The 19,656-nt window shown below is 41.2% G+C and overlaps 1 protein-coding gene across 50 annotated transcripts in view; it reads left to right on the top strand.

The window, feature by feature from the left end:
• The window catches only part of SORBS1 (sorbin and SH3 domain containing 1), a 250,086-nt gene that overhangs the window by 98,738 nt on the left and 131,692 nt on the right, over positions 1-19,656 (top strand). The window lies entirely within an intron of this gene.

Here is a 19,656-nt window from a genome sequence, read left to right as displayed (position 1 = left end):
TAGGGTTTTTTTTCCCTAGCAATAAATACATCACATTTAGCTGCCCTTCAAAAGAAGTGGAAAGGAGAACTTGTGTATATGCCCCCTCCCTGACCAAAGAAAAAAAGTTTGCATGTTGCACAGTGACATAATACTGAATGTTTTGCAGTTACCTGGATCAGAGGCAACTTCAGCAGGATATGAGTGGTCGTTGTGGAAATGTAGTTCAACAGATTTCTGAAGTCTGGAAAACTCTTTATATAGAAAACATGCAGAATTAGAACCATATTTCAAAGCTTTTATAGCAAGAAGAAAAATACTTATGAGACAATACTATAGATATACTGTGAACATAACCAGATAATATAAAGAAAGATTACAGGGAAATTCAGCAAATAATGAGATTGTGTTAGGGTGGTGACATTATAGATCTTTTTTTTTCATTTTCAGATGTTTAGTTGTGTGCTTATATTTCTTTTGTAGTTTAAAAAACGCTTTCAAAAATAAAACCTATTCAAAAAAAGCTTCACTCTTGAAATGAGTTGAAAAAGAGTCTTCTTAACAAAAAGTTTGATACTTGAATGGCTGCTTTTGAATTTTTTAGTTTTAATTGCTTTTCCAGTTGTTTTCTTTAAGAAACTCTTTCTGTTGCTGAATAATCATAAAGACTATACTTAGTGAAAACACATCGAGAAGTTGGAATTTAAGAGTTTGATGCAAAATGGAAATTTTCCTTTGAAAATAATAGGATAAAGTATTAATGGACTATTAGAAATCAAAGCCTGTCTAATTAAAAAGTAAACACTTGCTCTTTAGATGGCATCACAGATGTGTCAAATATATCCATTTTTTAAGTTATAGTCATTTTATGGATTGTGATATGAAATAGTCTTAAAGGTAGGGTGCATTTCAATTCTTTGCTTTCCTAAACATCCAGGCTTAGAAATATTTAAGTTAATGGATGAGTATAGTCCTAGTAAACTTCTCACTTGGAAACCCTGTGCCAGACTGCGTGCAGATGGGGCAGCAGTCATGACTGGCAGGCCCAGCAAGTGGAATCACATTTGCACATTGTTTTATTCACTGTGAACATTTTTGCAGGAAAAAAAGGAAAAACTGTCTTCCTGCTTAATGCAATTCTGATGCGATCAGTACAAATTATAAATTACATTTAAAGTGATGGTACAAATTAGTGAACATTTCCAGCTTTGTATGACAGTTTGGGGTTGAGCATCAGCGTTTAATACTTGGTGTTGCCGTCACTTGGTTGTATTGACCAACATTTCTCAAAGTATAGCCCTAAATGACATCTGCCAGAAATGCAAATTCCAGGGCCCCCTTGGAACTTCAGAATCAGCATATCTGGCTGCAGAACTTGTAATCCGCATTTTAAATAAGTGCCTCCCCAGGTGATCCATGTAAAGCAGTTTTGTTGAGGCCCTCTAGTACAGTGGGAACGTTTGCAAAGATTATTTGTTATCTCAATTTAAGATACTTGTTTTTAAATCCAGAGAATACAAATGTATAATGAAAGTTTGAGAGCAAAGCTGACTTATTTTGGGTCCATATTTTTACTTATGAGTGAGATTTGAGACTTCAAGGCACTGTGGGTAGTGTCTTCAATTTGTGCAATAAAATTAATTTTCAAAGTACAAGTTAGAAATTTAGTTGAAGGGCACATGTGAGAATAATTTTAAAATGCTCTTGCTGTTTTTCCGAATTCTCCAACTCATCAGAGTTGACTTAGAACAGCATTGCAAGTAGTCATTTAAAATACTTTCTCAATATCAGTAAGAAAACTTGCATTTGAGAAAATCTCTGATTATTAAATCATTTGTGAATTCATAAAACAGTAAATTTGGAGAAAAAGGGACGAAGACAGAGACCCAATGTTATATCAAGGATTATAACTAATATTTAGTTCAATAATTATAATTGGGGGTAAAAGTAAAGATAATATTCATTCAGTTATCTGCAAAAGAGATGATGATGGTTTTATTAGGGTCTTCCAACCACATACTTACATGAAGCAGCATTTTTGGTTTTTAAAGTAAAGAAATCAAAGCCAAAAAGGGGTCAGTTTGTTTCTGGCTGTACTCTGTATAAAGTTATTAATTTTTTTTTTTTTTTTTTTGAGACAGGATCTTGCTCTGTCTCCCAGGCTGGAGTGCAGTGGTGCAATCACAGCTCACTGCAGCCTCGACGTCCTGGGCTCAAGCGATCCTCCCACTTTAGCCTCCTGAGTAGGTAGGACTACAGGCACACACCACCACGCCCGACTAATTTTTGTATTTTTTGTAGAGTTGGGGTTTCACCATGTTGCCCAGGCTGGTCGCAAACTCCTGAGCTCAAGTAGTTCACCCGCTTCGTCCTCCCAAAGTGCTGGGATTATAGGTATGAGCCACCACGACTGGCCTAAAGATATTTTTAAGGGACTGACAATTGGGATTAGAGAGAAGCAATCACTTTGAATATCTTAAAACTTCTTTGAGTTTAAAAGTGATCTCACATAATGTATCTGTGCTTAAATATAATTTCTTAATGTCACTTGTGTAGACTTCAGTGATAGAAGAAATAAGATTTAAATAAAACTTTAACCCTCTGTTTAGTGAATAAATTTATATGTATATTTTTATCTTTATAATTTTAATGATTCTTGTAACGAATTGGTCTTTCTTTTACCCCTGCTGAAACAATGTTTGGGCTGGGACACATTGGTCTCCTTTTCATCCCCTCTGTTTTGCTTGTCTTTGGGGACTCCTCACCCCTGTGTCTCATTTTCCTCCATCTCCTGTCCCTCCTTGGCAGCAATGGGGTCAAGGAGACTGAATGTGGACCTGACACATCCTACAGAGAAACCACACTTTGTTTCCAGGCAGGATCAGAAGTACTTGACTAGGCAGCATTTTGGTTTTGCAGTTCCGAGGCAACCCCAACACTGCAAAGGCATCTTCACATTGGAAGAGGCACACTCTAAGGATGATTTCGTATCTTCCTGGCAGTTGCCTGAAATCTCCCTTCTAGCACTGTGATTTATGAGCTCTCAGGCACTCAATTTATTTTCTTTGCTAGGAATTTCTAGAGCCATGGCTGGGTCACCCTTTGCTTTCCTGGCAGCTGGCTTCACTCTGAACTTAATGAGGTTGCAGAGCTGAGGGGCCACGGAAGGGTTTCCCCCGTTGGAAGGACTCTGCTGCTTGTCCCTATTAAAAGAGTAAATGCTGACTGCTCGGTGACTCCAAGGAAGGGCTTTTCCAGCCAGTTTCCATGTGGTCAGTGTCTAGGGCACATTTCGGAGCCCGCCTGCTCCTCCTTTTCTTCTCTTTGGACTTTAGTGTAACCAGCAGTGAACAAGGAATGTATTTTAAATCACATGTAGATGTAACTTTTGGAGTCGCTGGGATTTTCTGTCCCTATCCACTGGTCAATTTATCAAAGTCTGTTGGCAAACTTGTGTAGCCATCCCGGATTTCATGCTACCTAAGGCCTCCCTGCACCTGATTCTCTGCATTTGAGCTTGCTGGTTAGTTGTTAGAGCTGTGATATTAGCAGAGGGGAATTTGAAATGCTTCATTACCATTCTGAGAGTTCAAGTGTTTTTTATTTCTGTTTTTAGTAAGTGCTTAAAACACATATTTTAGTTTTTTTCCCTTACAATCTAGTGTATAAAAATCTTTTAAACTTAGGCTTCACATTCTTACAGAAGAAAAAGCTTATTTATTTTTGTACTTTTATTATTAAACAGATAGGAAAAAAGTCTACAATTACATGCTTCTTAAGCTGGATTTCCTCCAGAAGTGTAATATATTCACCAAACTCCACAAATACCAGAGATCCCTTTAAGCATATTGGGAACCAACCCAAGAGTTCTAAAGTTACGTTTTTCCTGAAGGATTTTTGTTGCATACTTGGAAAAAAAAAAAAAAGGTGCAGGGGAGGTGAGGTGGGGATTCTCGTATGGGACCTTTATCCTTTCCCTCATCTCTATAGTCTTCTTAACATGCCCTCTGTCAGACTTTTTGATGGTTTGCTCTCTAGATATTCAAGATATAAATTTAAACAGTGAGATCCACTATTCAATGCCCCACATTTAGTTCACATTTAGTGAACTTTTACTGAATGAATGAGCTCAGAAGCACCAAAGGACATTTGTTTGTGGACTTGCTTTAAGTTAAGGATTTTTTTTATTTTTCTTTCTTTTTTTTTTTTTAGGAGAAAGCTGACCTGAGCAAGGTGGTGCATGCCTGTAGTCTCAGCTACTTGGGAGGCTGTGGCAGGAGGATCACTTGAGGCCAGGAGTTCAAGGCTAACCTGGGCAACATAACAAAGCCCTTTTCTCTAGATAGCTAGATAGCAATTTATGCGCCAACTCAGTACTTGTATATATGACTTTAGTTTTAGAGACACTTGGACCTATATAAATGTTAAGAAACCTTAGATTTTAATTCTCAACTGCTGGCTTTTCCTTTTTAAGAGAGGAAGGGAATGCCACAATGAAATTTTAAAAGCAATTTAGAAATATTTGAGTGCCCTCGTGAATGAACAAACATCATACAAGCAAACATAGATGACTGTCTTCAGGGAGTGTAACATCTAGAAAGCAGAGCAGGACTACAGACATAGTAATTGTAACATCGCCTGCTGACATGGCTTGCCCCTTGTCCTGTTGGAAGGGCTTGGCAGGATGAGAGTTCTTTGTTTTAGGGAGGACGTGTACCTGGACATTGCATTTTCTCATCTCAGTGTATTGATCAGGACTGTAAAGCCCATGACATTTGGAAACTGTGTTTTTTTCCAGCCCTGAAATGCTTTTTTTTTCTTTTTTGGTAGGGATATTTTATTCTTTTATAGACTTAGGGGTACAAGTACAGTTGTATTACATGGATATATTACGTAGTGGTGAAGTCTCCAGCCTTGAAATTCTGTGATGCTCTGAGTCCTTTGGCCTCATGAAACATTCTTAAAGATGATATTGCCTTGTTTTTGTTCTTGTTTTTTTGAGATTGAACTCAATTACTGGCCTGTTTTGCAGACAGCCAAGGGCACTGCTGTCCTGTCGCCTGTAAAGTTCTGCACAAATGCAGGGTGCTGGATGGAGTCACTACAAGCTTTGTGTTGAGTTTTCTCTGCCCAAGGCAAAAGCCTTCATTCCTGGCAATGCCCTTGTCTCCATGCAGGGTCCAGTACATTGTTGTTAAAGTAAAACAGTGACTAACTAGAGCCTTTTATTAACCAGTATTCCCACTTCTAACTCTTCTCACACTTCATTTTTGGAGTTAGAACAGGGTAAATAAACAAATTATGTCAATAGGTGACCATTTACTGAGTTCTTCCTGTGTGTCAAGCACTGTGCTATGTGGGTAAATGGTTATCTCGATTAATCCTCACAACAGGGAGGTTAGTGCTGCTTTTATTCCCATTTTGCATGTAGGGAAGCTGTACAGTGGTAGCGTCACTGCCCGAGCACCTAGAATTCTTTGCTAACAGGGTTGTGTGTGAATAATTTAATTAGTCTCTTAAGATCTCAACACACTCCCTCCCTGGCCCCTGCTGTAAACATCCTACACTGATTGGAATATAATACATAGTTCTTTTCTTCCAACATGGTGTGTTCTATTGATACAAGTTGTGAATTGTGGCGACAAGGCCATTTTGTATTGAGAACCATTCTCTTTAACATTTGTTAGTTTGGAAATGATCTAAATATCCCTAACTCTGTCACCTTTTATTCCATTGTAGTGGTTGATATCGTAGTGTCTTTATTTAGTTATAATAAGTGTCTTTGAGTTCTAAAGGATTTTTCGACACCTTTTATTTTCTGATAATTTTATCTTGTCATCCACCAAGGCAATTGGGCAGAAAAAAAGCTTCACTGTGGACAAAAGTGGCAAAATGTGATTTAGGGAGTATACTCAGAAAATCAGATTCTCTCTCAGCAGCAGTTTTTGCTACCCATAAGCAAGAGAATACAAATGTAGAAACTGTCACCTATGATTGCTGCCAGCAAGGCTTCTATGAAGTTTTCACAGCCAAATGAGCAGAACAAGTTTGCTGGGAGCTCCTCTCCTGGGCAGAGAGGGTATATATGGTTGAGGCATATTTCTTTTTTTTTTTTTGGTCTCATAAAAAGCACTGGGCACCATTGCCCCTCCTGTGGCCCAGCCCGCTCACAGGCAGTCAGCCTGCATGCTCTCTCTGCCCCAGGGCCCCACCTCTACAGTGCATTTTGCCTGCTTCAGCTGGATCAATCACTGTCTTAACTTGTTTCTTGCTGCATAACAGAATACCACAGACTGGGTAATTTATGAAGAGTATAAGTTTGTTTGGCTCACAGTTCTGGAGGCTGGGAAGTCCTAGATTATGGAGGGGTCGCATCTGGTGAGGGCCCTCTTGCTGCATCATAACACGGTGGACTCATCCTTTTATGAGGAGCCCACTCTGGCAGTAACTAACCCACTCTCTTGATAATGACAGTAATCTATTCATGAGGGCAGAGGCTTTATGAGCTAATCACCTCTTAAAGGTCTACCTCTTAATATTATCACAATGGCAAGTAGATTTCAACATGAGCCCTGGAGGAGACCTTCAAACCTTTGCAATCTTGAATTTGAAAACTTCTCTTCTGCAGAACTTTCCTTGGTTTCATGGCCCAACAGAATGTCATTGCCTGGCATTCAAGGCCATTTTGTGGTCTGTGTACACCATCTACATAATGTTATTTCCATATACTCTGCAATACAAACCCTTTGCATTAACTGAATTGGACTTGGGTCTATTCTGTGTGTGTTCTGTGCTATGTTCTAAACATTACCTATGTGAGAATTGCTTTGGAAACTCTAGACACTTTGTGAGGAAAACAGTTTGTTAAAAGCAAAAGACATGGTAGACAAGTTTTTGTTTGTTCGTTTTGAGACAGGGTCTCATTCTGCTACCCATGCTGGAGTGCAATGGTAGAATCATGGCTCACTGCAGCCTCGACCACCCAGGCTCAAAATCAGTCCTCCTGCGTCAGCCTCCTGAGTAGCTGGGATTACACGCACACGGCACCATGCCTGGCTAATTTTTATACTTTTGTAGAGACGGGGTTTCACCGTGTTGCTTAGGCTGGTCTCAAACTCCTGGGCTCAAGCGAATCACCCACCTCGATCTCCCAAAGTGCTGGGATTACAGGCATGAGCTGCCACACGCAATGTGGAAGACGGGTTTTGTATATCCTGGAGGAAGTGGTAAAGTTAAAAAAAAAAGTTTTACATGTAAATGAAGTGATACCTAGCCAGTAACATCCATGAGTATTAACTGTGGGGAGAAAGAGGAGACTAGTTACTTTACTTCTTATGGAAAGTTATGAGAAGATTGTGCTCTTGGGGAAAGACCGGACATGTCACCTCATGAGGGAGAGAAAGGTGCTGTAAGCTCTTCAAAGGAGCACTGACCGAGACTGTTCTTTTAATTAGCTTGAAAAGACTCACCTCTCTATGGTGGAAATAGAACATCTGCTGCTACTCAGAGAAACCAGGTGAGGAGAAAGTGGGTCTGACCCCCGCCCCAGATGCTATTGATGATGAGGATCATGCTGAAAGCTGCTAAAATTTATTAAGCATTTTCCAACATTGTAATAGGCACTGGATGTACTGAATCTTATTTAATCTTCACCATAATGCTATGAGATTGATGGCTGTTATTATTCCCATTTTATAGATGAGGAAACTGAGGCTTAGCAAGGTTAACCAACCACAGAAGACACAACTAGTAAGCGTCAGAACAGCAACTCAAATCCAAGTTATACTAAGTCTAGGTATGTTGGTGGGCGTTGTTGCTTCCTAAAGTCTGTTAGAAAATTCTGTAGGTGATCTTATTCCCTTTTAACTTCCCCTAATGAAGATTTTCTGTAAAGAAATTGATATCATGAGAACTATGGGCTATTTTGTGCTTTTGTCAGCATGTGCCTGGGTGTTTCCCAGGTAAGTTGTGAAGCTTGGCATTCTCTTAGCTGGAAGATTCCTGCAGTAGAGGGCAGTCCATGGATACTCTTCCATGCTGTTTGTAGTGGCTCATCAGGGTTTCAAGGGTTAGCCTTATCTCTCCAGTTAGAATATAAAGTCTCTGAGGGCAAGCACCATCTCTTATCTTGATTGATAACTTCGATAATTTTATTGCCACAGCTGGATGAAAAAGCACCCAAAGACGATCCGTTTGTCTTTGTTTTAGGTCTGTATATTCTCCAAGCAACCTTTGTACACAAGAGCATCTTGCTGCAGGCAGGGACTGCTTTGTGTCTCCTTGGCTGGGTTCATGTGGCAAAGTGGAAGGAGCCTGGGTTGAGGAGCCGGAGCCAGGACCTGTATTCCAGCCTTCCCGCTTGCTTCTGCAAGACTTTTCAATGAGCCTTCTAACTTTTATTGAAGCTCAGTTTCTCCATTTGCAGAATAGGTGTAGAAACCTTACTAGGTGTTCTGAGGATTAAAAATGACATGATGTGTCAAGTGGCTGGTTCACAGTGAGCATTTAGGAAATGAAGAGATGGTTCTCCTCTGCTTCTGTAGTGTGAGCACAGGGCCTTGCACAGAATGCATACACAATCAGTGTGTTTTGATAATAATGGTTAGGTTCTTTGGCACCTGAACCTAAGGAGGGAGCAACTGTGAAGGCTTTTAAAACATGATGCTTTTTATCAAGAATGTCCTTCATTGCCAGACTTGGCATAGGAAGGCAGACCTGGAAACTGACTGTTTGGTTCTTGAATCCTGCTTCAGTTCATAAAACCTGATGTTTGGTACAGGTAAGTATTGGTAATATCAACCTCATAATCAGATATACAATGATCACATTCATTAGTCTGTTAATAAACAAAGGATAACAAAGAATAGACCCAATACCTTTGCTAGAATACTTTTCCTTTTATAACACGACAATTTACAGTGTTTCGTATATACAGTTATCTGTCAGTATGCTATAGAGATTGGTCCAGGACCCCACGTATACCCAAATCTGAGCAGACTTATGTCCTGCAGCGGGCCCTGCAGTACTCACATATAGGAAAAGTTGGCCATCCACATATGCAGCTTCCACATCCTACAAATGCTATATTTTTGATCCAAGTTTGGTTGAAAAAAATCTACATATAAGTGGACCCTCACAGCTCAAATGTGTGTTGTTCAAGGGTCAACTGTATTTTAAAATTTAATCTTAAGAACAACTTAATGGGCTGGGCACGGTGGCTCATGCCTGTGATCCCAGCACTTTGGGAGGCCAAGGCGGGTGGATCACCTGAGGTCAGGAGTTCGAGACCAGCCTGGCCAACATGGTGAACCCCTGTCTCTACTAAAAATACAAAAACTAGCCAGGCGTGGTGGCATGCACCTGTAATCCCAGCTACTAGGGAGGCTGAGGTAGCTGAATTGCTTGAACATGGGAGGCGGAGGTTGCAGTGAGCCAAGATCGTGCCATTATACTCCAGCCTGGGCAACAGAGCAAGACTCCATCTCAAAAACAAAACAAAACAAAACAAAAAACAATTAATGTAAGTAGGTTTTTTGCTTTTGTTTTTGTTTTTTTGAGACAGAGTCTTACTCTGTCACCTAGGCTGGACTGCAGTAGCACAATCTTGGTTCACTGCAACCTCTGCCTCCCAGATTCAAGAGATTCTCATGCCTCAGCCTCCCAAGTAGCTGGGACTACAGGCATGCACCACAACACCCGGCTAATTTTTGTATTTTTAGTAGAGACAGGGTTTCACCATGTTGTCCAGGCTGGTCTCAAACACCTGACCTCAAGTAATCCGCCTGCCTTGGCCTCTCATAGTGCTGGGATTATAGGTGTGAGCCACCATGCCCGGACTAAAGTAGTATTTTTAATTTCTTTTTATGGATGAGTAAACCGAGGCTGACAAATTAAGGGACTTCTCAATTTGCACAGCCCTGCCAAAGTTTGGATTCAAATTGAGTTCTTCTTACCCGGCTTTTTGTTGCTTTCCTGCAGCCACCAGGCACATATACAACTCAAGTCAGAAGTGTGTGCCAGATGCCAACTGAGCCAGAGTCCTTGTAAGCCTATAATATAGGCAAATTGTGTGTGTGTGTGTTTATATGTGTGTTTGTGTAAACATAAACACAGAGAGACTAATTTTTATACATTAATATATAAATGTATAATGCCAACCTATTTCTAGGTAGTCTGGAAGACAATATAGATTTAAAAAAATACTTTCATTGAATTTTTGCTGTGAGCTTGATATTATGTTGAATGTTTTAGTGGTTTTATCTTGGTTTGAAGAAAACTCATTACAGAAATTTGTATTGTAATTTCAGTGGTTGGATGTCGTGCTTTTATACCTGATATATTCAAAAATTGCCTAAAATTAGGGTAAAAATAAACAAGGATAGATAAAAGTAGCTAATGTGATATATTCACTGGATGAGTGATGGGAGCCAAGGTCTTGCATTTATTACAGTGAGGTGCTAATGATCTGATTTGGTCCATGGCCTCAGAGCCTGTGCTCAGGGATTATTGATTTTGGGCCTGTATATATGTGTTCCACCTCAGTTGTTAAACAAATGCCACCGAGAAGAGAGGTTTTCTCAGAAAAGATGGTGTTTGCAGTGTTTTATATTACCTTTTTGGTAGGTTAGTATATATTCAGTTACAAGTGCAAAACTTCTTAAGGAAAATAAGCAATTCCTGAACAAGCCAGTATTATGAACTGAAGTATTTAAGTTATGTATTTGCTAAAGACCCAAAGTCTTTTTACTGAATGGAGCCTCTGTTCCCTCATTCCTGAGCATGGTATGGGTCTGTACTGCAGATGTCTGTATAATATATGATGTGGTAAATACATAGCCTCAGGGATTTTGTGGTTTAAAAGAAAAGTTGAGAGGGAACTGTGGACTGTCTGTAAGAGCAGAGACCTCTCCTGCCATATCAAACCCACCCTGCTTTCCCATTTTCAAGCTCTAACAGACTGCTTTTCAGCTTTTTAACATTTTTTTTTTCCCAGCCATACACAGTACTTCATCTCGTTTACCTATATTGTGGACTACGGCCCTACCTTGATTCTCCTGAGAATCCAAAATGCTTTCATTCATGGCCTCTCACTGGTAGACATTGTATAGCGACTGCTTCAGAATAAAAATGGCTCTGTGTCTTGGGCTTGTGTTTATTATTTTGAGGTTATATATTTATGATTTAAACAGAGTTAAGATGTCTTGCTTTTATCTCATGAATTTCGGAATCTGCCCTATTTTGAGTTATCTGGATTGTCTAAGGAGAAGGCTCCAAATGTGCTGAATGCCACAATTAGACAGCTTTGTTTTGGTTCTGTAGACACAGCCATATTTGGGAAACACAAATAGGCCAGTTTTTGCATTTAAGACTTGTCTTGGTTAACTGCGTATTTTAGAATCCGTGTGTGCCCAGAGTTTTACATATAAAGGATTTGAGAAGGAGTTCAGGGCTCTGGAATGCCATGAAGCTGGGTTAGAAGCAGGGACTTGGCAGTGAGCAGGCACTGGGAGCAATGGGGGTAGTTTGTGTGTTGTCACCTGGCAGCTCCTGCTGACTATTTTAAGATGAAATGTTTTGGTGCGATTGCTTCTTTAGGAAATCTGGCTGAACAGTCGAGTCCGTTTATTGCCCCCTTCATCCTCCTGAGGAACTTCATGGGAGTAGTTTGGCTTTCATTAAACAAAAGCAATCACTGATGGTGAGTGTTAGAATCCCACAAGTTCTGTGGAAGATGGCATCAGGTGGCTCTGCCATGTTCTAATGGACATGACTGTCAGTGGCATTTTTAGCTTGTCTCCTAGAATTTTTTCTTTCAGGTTCTAAATATTACACAATTGCATATCAAATGTCACGTAGGAGCTAAAAAGGATATTTGTCATTAGTAAAGAAATGTATTATAAGCACATTATAAACAGTTTAGAAAATAGAAAAAGAAGTTACCCATAATTCTATGCTACCACAATCACTATTAGAATTTGGATATATTTTCTTTTTACTATATACGTGCGTTTTGCCTATTATATAATTATAACCACAGAGCCGGGCACAGTGGCTCATGCTTGTAATCCCAGCACTTTGGGAGGCTGAGGCAGGCAGATCACTTGAGGTCAAGAGTTTGAGACTAGCCTGGCCAACATGGTGAAACCCTGTCTCTACTAAAAATACAAAAATTAGCCAGGCGTGGTGGTGTGTGCGTGTAGTCCTAGCTACTCAGGAGGCTGAGGCAGGAGGATCGCTTGAACCCAGAAGGCAGAGGTTGCAGTGAGCAGAGATCGTGCCACTGCACTCCAGCCTAGGCAACAGAGTGAGACTCCATCTCAAAAAAAAAAAAAAATTGTAATCACAAATGTCACACAGACTTATACCCTGCTGTAGTCACCTAATCTTATGAGAAGTCTTTTCCCATGTTGTATGGTCTATGTTAGTTATTCTCATAACTGTTCAACAGTCCCCACAGTGGGTATGTGGTCAGGTAATTAGCCCCTGTGTTATTGAACACCAGAGGATTTCAAGGCTTTCACTATTACTAATAAAGCTGTGGTAAACATCTCTGTATGTATAGCATTATTGTCATTCAAGCTTCTTTCTTTAGACTAGATTCTCCTAAAGCACAGGGATACGAGGTGCATAGCTCTTGGTGTGTATTGCTGAAGATAATGATAAAAATGTAGTGTCATTGGCTGTGTAGGAAAAAGCCAATGTCTTTGCATTTGCCCACATTGTTAGTTTTAAAAAATTTTTGGACTAATATAAGAAGTAGAAAAAATGGTTAGTCATTATTTTAATATATTTTTTAACTAGTTGGGTTAAGTAAACGTTTTCTCATAGATTTGTTTATTATTTGCATTTTGTCTTCTGGGAATCATTTCTTCATGTATCTAAAAATATTTTTCTTGGCAATTAGTATGATTACATTAGATTAAGGATATTAACCCGTCTATTTTGTTTGCTGCAAGCCATGCATTTTAATATGTTAGACAATGTAATATATAATTACAAATTATCCCCTAAATTCTGTTGTTTGAAGCACAAATAATACTGCATTTATAAGACTTGAAACTGTTTGGGGGGCTGAATTTGCTTATTGGGTTGGAAGCCAACATTTTATATTTATTTAAAAGCTCCACTCAAGTATAAAAGGTAAAAAAATAAAATGATTGCAGATTTATTGGTGGTGAATGTTCTAGCTCCAGATCTGCCCCTTCTCTGGCATGGACCTGGAACGAGAGTTTGATATTGGTAGTGGAGTTTGGGCATGGGCTTTCTGAATATTGTGATCATAAATAGGTCTTATTAAAATGAGTTCTTGGCTGGGTGTGGTGGCTCACGCCTGTAAATCCCAGCACTTTGGGAGGCCGAGGCGGGTGGATCACTTGAGGTCAGGAGTTCAAGACCAGCCTGGCCAACATGGTGAAACCCCATCTTTACTAAAAATACAAAAATTAGTCAAGGTGGCACGTGCTTATAATCCCAGCTACTTAGGAGACTGAGGCACGAGAATCACTTGAACCCAGGGGGTGGAGGTTGCAGTGAACCGAGATTGTGCCACTGCACTCCAGCCTGGATGAGAGGGCGAGACTCTGTCTCCAAAATAAAAGAGTTCTTCATCTTCATGACTTTTAATAGGGATCAAAACCAAAACTATTTCTAGCCAGTGTAACTACAGAAAATAAAATAAAATAAAAAGTAGATGAAAATAAAAACCTTTAGTTTTTGTTGGGCCAATGCATCTGGCTATTGGGATTGGCCTTAAATTTGGGGAGATGAGGGAAAGGGCATTAGTGGGAAGCAACAAGGTTAAAGGCTTAGAAATGGGAACTCTTGTCAGAATTCAGTAGGAATAGCAAGTGTGGTACATGTGGAGTTTAGGGCTCATGGGAGGATGTGAGGGAGATGAGACTGGAAAAATAACTGGGACATGATCCTGCAGGGTCTTATGGCACATTAAATTAGGACTTGAATTTTTAGATCAGTGTTTCCAAAAGTGTGACATTTGAGGTGATTTTAGAAGGTATGTCATTGAACATTGGAAAATTTTGGTATTTATTCATTCCTTATTCTCTCTGTCATGCAGAATTTATTCCTTTTCCTTTTGTGCTCCCATGACACTTAAGCCAGATTGCTAGCAGAAGGGTTATCCCATTGTACTATATTTAAATGGACCACATCTGCCACCCTACAGCCCTGTGTTGGCCTCAAAGACAGCAATCCTGTCTGATCATGTTGGTCTCCCCTGGGCCAAGCACTTCCCTGGGTGCAAAGTAGATACTAAAGAAATGTTTTTGAACTGTATCATCAGGCCTGTGTTTTAGATATAATATTCTTTCCGAAAGCTTTGCTGCCTTTCCCTTGCCCGCCATACTGCCCAGCCAACCCCTCTGAGTGTATAGGAGCCCTGCGGAATTTTTTTCCCCATTGAAATTTGACCCAGGTTGAATTGAAAGTTGGGGAGTGCATAGGTGGGTGCCAGCACAGTGGCTGGAGGGGGCTCATGGAACCTCCTTCCAACACAGCTGGAAAACCAGGAAAATGGGCTGGGTAACCTATATAGATGCTTCTGGTTCTAAAGAAGTGAGCATGTAGTTGGAACAGAATAAAGACCAGCTGAGGGCCCTCTGGCTCCCTAAACTCCTGAAGAACTGCAGAGGCCCTGTTCTAGAAGGATCCTCATGGCCCAGTGTAAATCAGTTTACAGTGACACTTAGAAATCAAGACCAGAAAGTGTGGGGAGGAGGAAGGAGTTAACTGTCTTAAATGCAGTGGAAAGATCAGTGAAGCCTGGACCAGTGCAGAAACCGTTGGACTTGGCCATGCGTGTGCACTGGAAGCCTTTCTGAAGGCCATTTCAGATAATTGGTTAGAACGGAAACCGAGTTGGAGGGACTCCAGGAGGAAATGAGAGGATGTGGAGGATGGCCTTTCTGATGTGTTTTCCTATTGCTCCCTCTCCAGAAACATTGGTCTTTTTACAGAAACTTCGTGCTTGTTGTGTTCTGAGCTCCCAGGAGTGTCATGGGATTCTAGACTGAAGTTAATGTCAGGGTCAAGTTTATCCCACTTTCTTCCCCTTGAACGGAAGTATCAGCGACTCAGTATTTATCCTTTCTGGCTTTCTGAAGAGCCTTCTGCACCCTTTGCAATAATGTAGAGGGTGCATTTGAAGAGAAGTGACATTAATAGAGATTGAGAAGAGAAGGAGCTGTTGAAAAATTGGAGAAACGTGGCTCTGCTAGTGGATCTGCAAAGTACAAAGAAATAAGGCCAGGCATTTATTCTGGGGCTCTGTGCGCTGTCTCTGTTCTTTTCAAGCTGTTGGAAGTAGCTGTACGTATATAAAATCAAGTCCCAGATTAGATTTTTTTTTTTTAAAATACAGGGTCTCACTCTGTTACCCAGGCTAGAGTGCAGTGAGCAATCTTGGCTCACTGCAACCTCTGAGGCCTCCTGGGTCCAAGTGACCCTCCCACCTCAGCCTCCAGAGTAGCTGGGACTACAGGCGTGCACCAGCACACCCAGCTAATTTTTGTATTTTTGGTGGAGACAGGGCATCCCCATGTTACCTAGGCTGGTCTTGAACTCCAGACTCAAGCAGTCTGCCTGCCTCGGCCTCCCAAGTGCTGGGATTACAGGTACGAGCCATGGCGCCCAGTACCAAACTGGGTTTTTTTGTTTTTTTGTTTGTTTGTTTGTTTTTGTTTTTGAGACAGAGGCTTGTTCTGTCACCCAGGTTGGAGTGCAGTGGTGCGAGCTCAGCTCACTGCAACCTCCGCCTCCCGAGTTTGAGTGATTCTCCTGCCTCTGCCTCCAGAGTAGCTGGAACTACAGGCGTCCACCACCATGCCCGGCTAATTTTTGTATTTTTAGTAGAGATGAGGTTTCACCATGTTGTCCAGGCTGGTCTTGAACTCCTGACCTCAAGCACCGGCCTCCCAAGGTGCTGGGATTCTAGGTGTGAGTCACTGAGCCCGGCCCAAGATTGGATTTTAAAGCTAAGGCATAACCAGCATTTTGTTCAAGTGGGGAGCTGGCTCCCTTTTAAGGAGCCATGGTGGAGTTAAGGAGGCTCTTGATTATCTTGAAGGTAAGACTCTGAAGTTAGGTTCTGAAGGTTAAACAGAGGCGAGAGCAAAGGCCGTGACTGAGCACCTACTGCATGCCCAGTGCTGAGGATGATGCAGTTTTTCCTTTCCAGATATTTACAATCTATTGTTAGGGATGGGGGAGCTATGGAGGCAAAACACCATAGTGCATAGGAGAAGCTGGAGCATGCTGGCTAGGAGATTTAAAGGCTGTTTGTTTTCCAAGAACCTTTGCAGGACCTTGAATTCATTTTTACAGACATACTCAATTTCTTCCTAGTCGTATATCCCTAAACTATCCATATAAGGACCTTCTTTCCTTTCCCAGTAACCAACCCATATTTAGTTGATTGTTTTTCAGCTGGAAGCATGAGTATAACTTTGGCTTTTTAGTAATTAATCACTTTGTGTCATCAAAACTTATCTTAGAATTATAGGGTCATGGAATTGGCGGGGTTGGGGGGGCAATATGGAATGATTAATTATCTGGATGCTTTCTTAACAACTCTGGCCACTTCACATCTTGTTCTTCTCGTGGAATGTCTGTGTTGATGCCATGGTACTTTGACCAAGTACGGCAGGTCCAAGCAGCTCAAAGCGTGGAATGGCGGTTTGACTCCCCGCTGGCACACCCAAGCTGTGACACTGCATAGGTTCCTGCAACTCACTAGGGGAATTTACTGCCCACTTGCAGTTGTGCCATTTTGCCACTAGATGGTACACTGTTCGTCCTTTTGGCTTTTACCCAAAGGTGCCTGGCTCATTTGGAGGGGACTTGTAAGAGGCATTCCAAAGACGTGCCATCATGTACTCAACCAAATCAGGCTCTTTACAGCTTAGTTTTTAAATAAATATTAAGTGTTAGAGGTTTTTATGTAAAATAAACTCTCAAGTTCTCATCTGATTGTAATGGCCCATATTATCTCTAAATAAACAGCAGGGACTAGACTATGATTTTCAAAGCTTTCAGTGTTCCGGTCAAGCTCAATTTGTGTAGTTTCATGGATGCGTCCTCACTGCCCAGGCTCTGAGCACTTAAGGTTGTAGAGACACAACCACTGCCGAGCCACTTGGGATTCAGATCTGGTCAGCCTCATGTCAGGAGAGAGGAATGAAGATTCTCCTCTTCAGATGAAACCTTGGGGACTTCTCCCTCCCATCTTCTGCTGGTCAAGGTTCTTGGGTGGCAGATAACCAGAAACCACCTCTGGTGAACTCAAACTGAAAAGGGATTTATTGGCAAGATCTTGGGTAGTTCACGGAGTTTATGGAAGGTTGGAGAACTGCACTCAGAACTGGGGCAGGAATTCCAGGAGGCTGAGCTGGCTGGGATCAGAGCCAGAATCAGGCCCTGGAATAGTCTGGATGGGACGTTGCTGCTGTTGCCACCACAGGGGAGGACCGGACGCAGGGCACTGTCCTTGGCACTGCTGCCGTTGCTGCAGTTCCTTTTCTTCAGTCAGCCCATTCATCCTCAGCACTTTTCATTTTATTTTAAACTATCCCTTGTTTGTTAGTATCACCTGCTGCAGATTTAATCACCAGAGTGAGAACACACAACAGAACCTGCTACTCAAAAAGTCCTCGTGTGCAAGAGCTGGTACTCACCTGTGCATTGTCATTGTCACGTACTATCGTCATACTAGCTCTTAAAATATCAAAGTAGTCTGTTAACACCCAGGGTCCATTCTCCTTCTACCGTCTCAGCATCCAGCCATTAAATGGTTAATAGCAGGCACAAGGAGGGGCCTCCCAGAGAGTGCTACAACTGGTGTCTGCTCCAGTTGGTAGACATTTGTGGCAAAATGATGGTTAAATATTTTGAAGATTATCCCTGACTGTGTCTATTTTAGGTTAGTCTGTAAGTAAGGGGGCTGACACTTAGAAGTTAGTAGTTTCTATATTGAGAAATGTGAAATGTGCAAAGGGCTACCCGCATATGACAGTGATTACTCATCATGTATGAGTTGAGGTATCCTTTTTGTTTGGTTCATAAGACATCTCCATTCATTTCTTCTCCAGCCTAAGAATGCTGTGTGCTTTGTACTTGTTTTTTAAATTAAGACGAATTAAACTATACAAAGGGAATTGGTAAATGGATTATGGAGTGTTATTACAATGAAATACAGCCATTAAAATGATGGATATGCTGACTATATAGAATCCCAGAAAAATGTTCATGAAATACTTGATTTAAAAATTAGAACACAAAGCTGTCCAGATATTATGTTTACAACAATGTATATGCTATTTATGTATCTAAAGGCTAGAAAAAACTTATAAAAGAATGAAAATAGTTTCAGTTAAGATAGCTTCACAGTGGAAACAAAAAGATTTCTTCAATAATGCTTTAAAAATTGAGGAAAGGCCAGGTGCAGTGGCTCACACCTATAATCCCTGCACTTTCAGAGACTGAGGCAGGAGGATCGCTTGAGGCCAGGAGTTGAGGCCAGCCTGGGCAATAGAGAGACCCCATCTCCACAAAATAAAAAATTTTAAAAATTAGCCAGGTGTGGTGGTGCATGACTGGTCCCAGTTACTTGGGAGGCTGAGGTGGGAGGATCGCTTGAGCCCAGGAGGTTGAGGCTGCAGTGAGCCGTGATCACACCAGTGCACTCTAGCCTGGGTGATAGTGCAAGACCCTGTCTCAAAAACAAAAACAAAAATAAAAATAAGGAATAAAAACCTTAACATAATACAATTGCTCATGAAAATTATTTATAAAATAAAAGCATTTGGATGCTATCACAACAACCCTTTTGATCCTGGGAGGCAAACTAAGGTATCAAAAACTTAGGATTGGAAAACATGAGGACATACAGATAACAGCAGTTTGTGTGTTTCTCGATTGAAAGAACAAATATTTCCACAGCTTAGAGAACCGTCTGTGGGGACAGCTATTGAAGGTCATAGATAGTCTCAGATGTATTTGACAGTGACAGAGGCAAAGTTCCTGCTGATTTGGGCTGCAGAGATGGACTTTGAATGATTTCCTCTTCATCCCTAGCATTCTACTCTGTTAATTACAAGGACAGTAAGGCAAAGCAACCATCCAGAAAGGAAACCAGTGTCCAACTTCAGCTTTTTTAAAAGAAGAAGCTAAAGCATGTCTCCTTTTGCAGACCTTCATACCATATCTTCACATCCCTATTACAGAATTCGTGAATCGGGGGTTTTCTCTGTATCATTGCTTCTCACACGTTAAAATGCAAAGGGAGCACCTGGGATTTTGTTAAAATGCCCATTCTGATTCAGTAGGTACAGGAGTCTGAGCTTCTGCATTTTCTTTACTTTTTTTTTTTGGAGTTGGAGTCTCGCTCTGTCACCCAGGCTGGAGTGCAGTGGCACACACGAACTTGGCTCACTGCAACTTCCGCCTCCCAGGTTCAAGCAATTCTCCTGCCTCAGCCTCCCGAGTAGCTAGGATTACAGGCACCCACCACCACACCCGGCTGATTTTTGTATTTTAGTAGAGACTGGGTTTCACCATGTTGGCCAGGGTGGTCTCAAACTCTTGACCTCAGGTGATCCGCCCGTCTTGGCCTTCCAAAGTGCTGGAATTACAGGTGTGACTCACCACACCCGGCCGCTTCTACGT

This window comes from Pan paniscus, chromosome 8 (genome assembly GCF_029289425.2).
Source record: "Pan paniscus chromosome 8, NHGRI_mPanPan1-v2.0_pri, whole genome shotgun sequence".
NCBI lineage: Eukaryota > Metazoa > Chordata > Mammalia > Primates > Hominidae > Pan > Pan paniscus.
The sequence above is the reverse complement of the archived record's forward strand: the minus strand, read 5'-3'. Positions and strand labels throughout refer to the sequence as shown.